At 45.1% G+C, this 9,027-nt stretch overlaps 1 long non-coding RNA gene across 1 annotated transcript in view; it reads left to right on the top strand.

Annotated features, from left to right (window-relative positions):
• Window positions 1-478, top strand: part of LOC145858585 (uncharacterized) — a 916-nt gene extending 438 nt beyond the window's left edge. Inside the window, exon 2 of the long non-coding RNA XR_014379036.1 lies at window positions 428-478. This is a non-coding gene — a long non-coding RNA (uncharacterized LOC145858585). The remainder of the gene's footprint in view (window positions 1-427) is intronic.
• The last annotated feature ends 8,549 nt before the right edge of the window (window positions 479-9,027 follow it).

Raw genomic sequence — 9,027 nt, 5'->3', positions numbered from 1 at the left:
ATTCCATGTGACTCTGCAGAGCACCTCAGGGATTGGCTGAGAGCAGCTGTGACCTCAGCAAGCATCGCTCCCTCTTTCTCTCTCGCTCTGCCTCTCCACCCCCCTCCCTCCCTCTCTACCCCCTCTTGTTCTAATCTTTTCAGAATAGCTTTTTTTTTTCCTTCCTCAGCATCCTAGGCTGATTGTGTAGGTTAGTAGCAGCATCCATGGCCTAAGCCCCAGCCCCTGCCTCTCTCGGGCTACCGATCGGCACAGTGCCCAGCCAGCCCCACCTCTCTGCCCAGCCGCGGTGCATGGACCCTGGGCCAGTTGACAGACGACGTGTGGGGGTGTTTGAGGCTGGGTGTTATCCGTGGCACTAGGCTCTGTGCTCTAGTTTATCATTTGCTAACCAGGGGCTTCTCTCCCCCTCCTGCTTTCTTTTCAGGCTCCTTGGAGATAAAGGAATGCAAATCTGCAATCATGATGGAAGGTAAGACACATTTTAATTGATTCTCTATTTATTTATCTGCCTCCTCTACGGTGTCTCATCTGCTAGCAGTGTGTGGTGTGTGTGTGTGTGTGTGTGTGTGTGTGTGTGTGTGTGTGTGTGTGTGTGTGTGTGTGTGTGTGTGTGTGTGTGTGTGTGTGTGTGTGTGTGTGTGTGTGTGTGTGTGTGTGTGTGTGTGTGTGTGCGTGTGTGTGTTTGGCAGCTTCAAATGTCATAAGCTGCCCTGCTATTTTGAGTGCATGCATTCCAGTGATCTTGCATGTCATTCAGTGGGAAGGGCACAGTCACCGTTGAGAACGTCTCTCCCTACCATGCCAACACAATGGCCCAGCTAATTGTGTTCTTTCTCTCTCCCCCTCTCCCCTTCCCGTCATAAAGATTATTTGGTTTTATTGTGCAGAAGGGCTTATGGGCCAGCTGGCTAGCTTGTATAAATTCTATTTGTATGGAGCGACACACACACACACACACACACACACACACACACACACACACACACACGGTAAACACGGTGTGTTCTGCTGTAGCATGTATATGCGCGGCCGGTCGCTCGCGTTGCGTTTGAAGGCCATTTTCAACCTTAGGTATAGCTGCGTTAGTTCATGTGTACATGCTGTGGACAGATTTTGTGTTGAAAACACACATTACATTCTGGCCGTTTTTAAATGCATGTATGGCCCTTTATGTTGATGACATAATCAGTCTGTGGTGATGGAGAGAGAGAAGTGTTATTTATGCATTCTGTAAACACAAGATTCATTTAATACATTTATTCTACCTGCTCCATTTTGTTCCTTCTCATCTCTATAATCCATAATCTTTTTTAAAACTTAATCCTCTATTTGTAACAGTGATTTATCCGTAGAAATATAATCTAGTCTACTAAGTTATTCTGATTCTATGGACTTATCTTATATTTATCTTTCTATTGATTTTGACAAAACTACTACTCATCTACCTTTATTTACGCATGATAATGGCATCATTCAGGCCTAGTTAGGCCAGTGTGTGGGGTAATATGAACGCCCAGACCGCCAGTACCCTGACGTTCCCCTCTATAGTAGTACAGTAATATGAACGCCCAGACCGCCAGTACCCTGACGTTCCCCTCTATAGTAGTACAGTAATATGAACGCCCAGACCGCCAGTACCCTGACGTTCCCCTCTATAGTAGTACAGTAATATGAACGCCCAGACCGCCAGTACCCTGACGTTCCCCTCTATAGTAGTACAGTAATATGAACGCCCAGACCGCCAGTACCCTGACGTTCCCCTCTATAGTAGTACTGTAATATGAACGCCCAGACCGCCAGTACCCTGACGTTCCCCTCTATAGTAGTACAGTAATATGAACGCCCAGACCGCCAGTACCCTGACGTTCCCCTCTATAGTAGTACTGTAATATGAACGCCCAGACCGCCAGTACCCTGACGTTCCCCTCTATAGTAGTACTGTAATATGAACGCCCAGACCGCCAGTACCCTGACGTTCCCCTCTATAGTAGTACAGTAATATGAACGCCCAGACCGCCAGTACCCTGACGTTCCCCTCTATAGTAGTACAGTAATATGAACGCCCAGACCGCCAGTACCCTGACGTTCCCCTCTATAGTAGTACAGTAATATGAACGCCCAGACCGCCAGTACCCTGACGTTCCCCTCTATAGTAGTACAGTAATATGAACGCCCAGACCGCCAGTACCCTGACGTTCCCCTCTATAGTAGTACTGTAATATGAACGCCCAGACCGCCAGTACCCTGACGTTCCCCTCTATAGTAGTACAGTAATATGAACGCCCAGACCGCCAGTACCCTGATGAAGGCCGCTTGCTGTTGAAATGGTGATGAATAAATGTATTGCGTTGGTGATAGTGTATGCAGCTACACTATTTTCCTTTTTATCATAGATGCATGTCGTTAACCATCGGTTGGCTCTGGCTCTGATCCTCCCGGTGTGTCTGTGCCTTCAGTCATCCCCAGATATCTCTGGTCGCCAGTCCCGGCTGTTAAGGTTGTTGACTTGACTTCTGCCATAGAAATAGAAGTACTAGAATGGTTATTCCCATTCAAGTCAATGTTCCGTGTTCTGAGGAAATGTTCCTGTTCTTGTAATTTCTTTGGCACCTACTCCGGAGTCCACATCAAAGGACTGTAGGGGGCAGGGACAGCATTGTCTCATGAAGGCAGCATTGAGTCAGGTGGAACACCCATCAGTAAAACCCCATGATATTTGAACATGGATAGGACCCCTGATTCTCTGATGCTGACATTCAACACAACACTATCACCGACCAGGTTATGATTGCCCAAACCATTCTGACTCTCATACTGAGTTCTGACAACCCTATAGATAGTGATTTTGTGTGTTTTTGTGTGTGTGTGTTTTGTGAGATAATGCCTGTACGTCCATCATGTGCTCTGTGTCTGTCTCAATCAGTGTATCATAATGGTGTTACTCTTGGTCCCTCATCATAACCTCTGGACAGGTCACATGATGTGACGCTTTCTGAATGGTCATCAACACCCCAGTCAAAGCTCCTCACTTCCCCAGTCCATTGACAGTGGCTGATGAGATGTTAAATACGTACAAAAGCTATAGGTTATCAGACATGTCCTACAGCCACGAAGGACTTTGTGATCCATCCATCCATCCTTCCTTCCTTCCTTCCTTCCTTCCTTCCTTCCTTCCTTCCTTCCTTCCTTCCTTCCTTCCTTCCTTCCTTCCTTCCTTCCTTCCTCTTCTCAACTGGGTGCATGCCATCCACCAATTTAAATGCTTGCCCCCCAATCCCACTTCCCCAAAACACATGTAAATATTGGACAATAAATTGTGCCTTCCTGTATTATACTTATGCTAAAATGTTTATTATATTCTATTGAGGCATTTACTTTATGTTGGTATTCTTATCTTTTTTTAATTCTTATTGTTGTTGCATTGTGGAGAAGGAACCTGTAAGTAAGAATTTTGTTGGTCGGTGTATACCATGTGTATCCTGTACATACGCCAAAAAAAACTGAAATCTGATGAAGGCCTTTTGCTGTCAAAATGTTGGTTATTATTAAATGTATTGCATCTGAACAACAGAGTGTGAGGCTATGTGTTCACTTCAAAGTTCATGCCATGCTATTTATTTATGTATGTCTATTTGTCAGAGCTGAGGCTATGCTACGCTAGCTAGCTAGAGGCATCTCCCAGCACGTGTCAAGGGAGAGGTGTTAGGCAACGTTAGGTATGGGTTGGGGTTGGAGGTTGCATGGGGAGGAAAGCGACAGTCACAGTGTGCCGTGTGTCTTTAAATAGCCCTCCATGATAGCGCCGCTTTAGCGTGGCTTTGTGATGCTGGATTACTGACTGTCAGGTGTAAAAGTGGATGCTAATCCCTGTTAGCGGTGCTGTTTACAATCCCATTGCTAGGAGGACCAGGTATGGTAATGGTACTATACCGGAAACCATCAAGAGTTTTATCTCTACAGAGGAAACACCCAGTTTAGCTGTCAGGGATAGATGTGGAGGTATGGTCCTAATCTGGAATAGGAAGTGATCCCCAGACCTCTCCTTAAAGGCCCAGTGCAGTCAAAAACATGATTTGGCTGTGCTTTTATATATACTTCCACACTATGAGGTTGGATAATACTGTGAAAATGATGATAATGCCCTTTTTAGTATAAGAACTGTTTGAAAAGACCGCCTGATATTTCAGCCAGTTTTGGTGGGATGGAGTTTTGGCATGCCTGGTGACATCACCAGGTGGTAAATTGGTTAATAGACCAGTAAGAAAGACTTCCAAACCTCTCCGCCAATAACAGCTAGTTTTCAGCTTTCCACTCCCAGACAGTTCTAGCAAAATTCTTGCTTGAGAAATTGCTCTTTGCCAAGAAACAATTTTTGATCATTTTAAATTGAAAACAATCACAGTAAGGTACTTAATTATTACCCAGCAATAGATTTGGTATTGAGATAGAAACGTCTGCATTGGACCTTTTAAAACTCCTGAGACCCCAGCCACTGACAGTTTTACATTGAATCTATTCCAGTAGTAGCAGGGCACCTGATACTAGCCCCAAGAGCTTGATGATCAGTTGACCATGTTGAATCAGGCGTTCTAGTACTGGACTAGATCAAATACGTGGAACTGGTTGGAGGTAATCAAGGAAAAGGTCGGGAAACACTGGAATAGGTGGCTGCACTGTAGGTTCCTGGTATTGTTATGGAGGAACAAGACTTATCACATAATCACCATTGGGTGCTTATTATGGTATTATTAAGTCCTGTTAAGGTTGATAGACAGGGACTACACAGTTAACCATAAAGGTAGATCTTGAGACGCCCACAGGATATGGTAGCTCTAGGAATAAGAGCCCAGAGGGAGGCCCATTCTTGGGAGCATTAGCCCTGGGTAACCTCCTAATGCTATGTTTCTAAGAAGAGGTCATTGATGCCAGTAGTATGGCTTTAAAAGTTTTAATATAGTTGAAGCTGTGACTGAATGGGAGAGGCCCAGGTGGTCCCAAAAGGGCTTCAGCTAGGGCTAACACCAGGGCTAAGACCAGGGCTATCACCTTAGGCTAACACCAGGGTTGGCATCAGGACAAGGCTAGGATTTAGGAAGGCTGCTTTAAATAGATGTTTAAATAGTTGTGTTGTTGCTGTTCCATTTCCTGTGACTAGTTGTAGGTCTGTGCTAGGTCCCACCCTAGCATTACTCTACTGGACCCGCCCCTGTTACCGTGGTTAACAGGGTTCTTCTTCCCTAGTCTGTTCGGTTGGCACTAGCCTCAGCTGCAGCACCAACCCTGCACACTCTCATCCTGAACCATGAAACAATACATGACTAAAACTAAAGGTAACAATTTACATGAACTATACATAAAGCAACCATTACACATCTATAAATCACACCAAAACATGACATTGTAGTTAAAAAAACAACAAAGTAGTCCTTTAATCTACCCTTGGTTTTTAATGAGCATTGTGTTTTGAGAGATTTACGATCCCCCTGTCTCTAGGTCCGGGACGATACCAGTATCGCAATACTCGTTAGTATCGTGGTAAGTAAACAAAAAACTGAGCTGATTTAACTTCTTTAGGAAAATGGCTCTAATGTTGGAAACAAGCATCATTATGTTGTCTTCCAGAGTCAAATGTATTTATTTTCTAACCTATAGCACACAATATTTAACATACAGCAAGTTTTTAATGGACCAAAGAGTTCGGTCTGCTTCATGTTTTCATGTGATACTGGTGTTGTCACAGACCAATGTGTTACTGGACAGACCCTGGTCACTGTGTTGAGCTACTTAGAGGCAGAGCTAGACAGGAAGCACTAGTGAATAATGTTAGAGCTTCTGACAGCTCAGGAGGAAAGGCCTTTCCTGTGGAGGGAGCATTACTCCTCTCTGCTTTGGCAGCAGATGCTTTTATAACAAGTGTTTGGACTGGAGATGTGGCTGTGGAGCGGAGCACAGAGAGGAGAGGATACGGATACTGAGGGTAGGGAACGGGGGGAAAGGGAGGGGACGGGACGGGACGGGGGGGCAATGTCCAGGTGACCCGTTTGTGTGTGGAGCCACTGAGGTGTGTGTGTGTGTGTGTGTAATATACAATAACATATGCCATTTAGTAGCTGCTTTTTTCCCAAAGCGACTTAAAAACATGTGTGCATACATTTCACTTATGGGTGGCCCCAGCGGGAATCAAACCCATGACCCTTGGAACAAGCGCCTTGCTCTGAGCCACACAGGTCGTGTGTGTGTGTGTGTGTGTGTGTGTGTGTGTGTGTGTGTGTGTGTGTGTGTGTGTGTGTGTGTGTGTGTGTGTGTGTGTGTGTGTGTGTGTGTGTGTGTGTGTGTGTGTGTGTGTGTGTGTGTGTGTGTGTGTGTGTGTGTGTGTGTGTGTGTGTGTGTGTGTGTGTGTGTGAGAGAGAGAATGAAGAGACATGCCACAGAAGAGGAAGAACTCATTGTAGGGAAGAATAAGGTCTTTGTTGCTGTGAGGGACAATTATTCAGTAAGAGACCCAAAAGACCCAAAATGAACTTTCCCACAACAAAGGCATGCAGCAGGGACAGGAAGTGGGCAGAGGAAGGGGACTGTCGTCTGGATTCATTGTCCTTCATTTGTCCCTTTTTATGCCCTCACACCTCTGTCCACAGCTAGTACACCTCTCATTAACACACTCATTAACATACATACACATTAACTTCCACTTCAACACTCTAAGACACACACACGTACACTCTAAGACAACCCCCCCCCCCCCCCCCACACACACACACACACACCTCCCTCAGCCCACCTAAAGTAAACCATCTCTAATAATCTGTCTCAGATAAGTCAAACAGTGTTTAATGAGCGTGGCCTTGAGTAGGGGTAGAGGAACACAATTGCTTATTTTACAGGCAGCAGCGCTGGGAAAACCTTCCTTCTCCAGACTGACGGGCTAGCCTGCCTGCCTGCTAGGGTGTTAACGGTAGTATGGGTTCCTCTCACAGACACACAGGAAAATGTAATGCCTTATTAGTCACGTGACAGGAAGATAATGATTTAAAAGCACATTAAGTTGACATGTTGTGCCTGTGACGCAGTCTTTTTAGCTGTTTGTCTGTCAGTCTCCTTATATTTTGTATCACTGTCTCTCTCTCTAGTCTGTTCATCTATCTGTGTATCTGTGAGTGTGTGTGAGCGAGTGTAGCGGGCGAGCTCCGGTCACAGATTAGAGCCTTCCTGAACATGTGACCCTGGATTAGGAGGTCTCTCTTTCTCTCTTCTCAGACACACACACACACACACACGCAAGCATGCACTCGCACACAATACACACAAACACACGCACACATCTACACCGCAGAAACTCCTGATGATTATACTGTCTCTGACAGCAGTGTCAGGCCCAGAATTGCAGCGAGAGAATACCAAAACCACCAGGAACAGAGCCGAGTGAAAAAGAAAGAGAAATGTCAAATCAAATGTTATTTTTCACATACACTGAATACAACAGGTGTGGACCTTACCGTGAAATGCTTACTGACAAGCCCTTAACCAACAATGCAGTTCAAAAAATAGAGTTAAGAAAATATTTACAATAAACTAAAGTACAATTTGTTTTAAAATATATAAGTAACACAAGAAAATGACATAACAATGACGAGGCTATATACAGGGGATAGCTGTAGGATTGGAGGGAGAGAGACAACACAGAGCAAGAAACGGCGTGTCAGGAAAATATGGGTAAACAGAAGAGAGATGAAGGGACAGAGGTAATCAGTCAGAAAGCTTAGAGATAAACAGAGCATGAGCATAGAAGAGGGAGACAGACAGGGACACTGATAGTGTGAGAGGAGGCGAGGGAGAGCGGCAGGGAGAGAGAGCGAAACAGAGAGAGAATGGGAGAGAGGGAGAGAGAAGGGAGAGCTTGAGGGAGAGACAGAGAGAGAGGGAGAACTCTGTGATCCCAGTGACCCCGGATGGCAGCCAGCTCAGGCCTCTATTTTGTTGAGTCACTGTCCTGCGTGTTACATCACTGGCCTCTGGGACTTCTATTTGCTCAAACTCAGAAAGTCTAGACGGGATCTCAGAAATATGTAGAGCCCAAATAACTCATTACAATTTCTACCAGTATATAGACTTTTAGCCCCGATTAGAACCCAAACAATGCCAGCCGTGATTCTGCCCGCAGCTCTGCCATCCTGTCACTCCAGCCATGTGCCAGAGTCCAGAGGCAACCAGCTTGTGCCAGCCTAGTCCATCTGAGAATATCTTTTTTCAATCTTACTACAATGTTCTGTCTCTCTCCTCCTCCTCCTTTCCCCTGAGTGTCCTCCATTTCCTGTTGATATGGACATCTACTCCGCTCCTCCCCTCCTTCCGGTTTTGAGGAGGGAGAGATGTAGGGATGAGGTAAAGAAGGGGAGGGATGGGGTAAAGAAGAGGGGGATGCCTTGAGGGAAATTGGAGTGATTTATTTTGGTCATGTTTTATTTATCTCTTCCCTCCATAACTAAATCTGCTGCTCCCACATTGCCAATTAACTAAGGCTGTGTCTGTCTCTGGCTCTCTCTCAGCCCCACAATGTCTCTGACTGGATACAAAAACAGACATAATACACAGTCCACTGTTAGTTGTAATCTCAGTGGGCAATCTGATCTCACTTTGCCACTTTGCCAGTTATGTGCAGTGTGTTACATTTTTAGGGAATTCAACCACTGGTTAAAGAGGATTTTAGAGGGACTCATCTCCAGTATAGTACAGGTAATGTATAGTTTCAACTCTGCAGCGGTGGCATCCATTTTGATCTATAGAACCGTGTTTGTGTTGTATTAACAGTATGGATGTATCCATTAGGTTTCACTGTGATGCTGGTATCAGTGCCAGAGCAGTAAAAAAAAAAGCTGTCAAAGAGGGCAATTTTTTTCTCCCTATTTGTCCTGTTTCACACGTTTTTTATTGTATTTATTTTTATTTCACCTTTATTTATCCAGGTAGGCTAGTTGAGAACAAGTTCTCATTTGCAACTGCGACCTGGCCAAGATAAAGCATAGC

The sequence above is a fragment of the Salmo salar genome, chromosome 10 (assembly GCF_965601325.2).
Source record: "Salmo salar chromosome 10, fSalSal1, whole genome shotgun sequence".
Taxonomy (NCBI): domain Eukaryota; kingdom Metazoa; phylum Chordata; class Actinopteri; order Salmoniformes; family Salmonidae; genus Salmo; species Salmo salar.
The sequence above is the reverse complement of the archived record's forward strand: the minus strand, read 5'-3'. Positions and strand labels throughout refer to the sequence as shown.